Genomic DNA, 329 nt, shown 5'->3' with positions numbered 1-329 from the left:
GACGCAACATGGCTTGGCGAGCCTCTACCCGAGCAAAAATATATCTAGTAGAGCAAATTTCAAGACTAGTAGCTAGATAGTATCCCATATAGGATTTTACTATTGGCCCAATATTGGCCCAAGACTGGTTGCCAGGTCACCTATATTGGCGCGGTAATGGCAACCATGACTGGTCCACCAATGGGAATACTATGGAGTGATAACTTCGGTCCAATAATGGATAATTATATACGGCCAAATGTTATAAACAGTATTGAGCCATTAATGGTTGATTTATCATGCCAATATTCAGCCAATAATCGCTTTAATACTTTGCCGTGCTTATTCCA

This window comes from Odontomachus brunneus, unplaced genomic scaffold, assembly GCF_010583005.1.
Source record: "Odontomachus brunneus isolate Ranch 3 - 2012 unplaced genomic scaffold, Obru_v1 Obru_scaffold_239, whole genome shotgun sequence".
NCBI lineage: Eukaryota > Metazoa > Arthropoda > Insecta > Hymenoptera > Formicidae > Odontomachus > Odontomachus brunneus.
Note: the sequence above shows the minus strand (reverse complement) of the source record.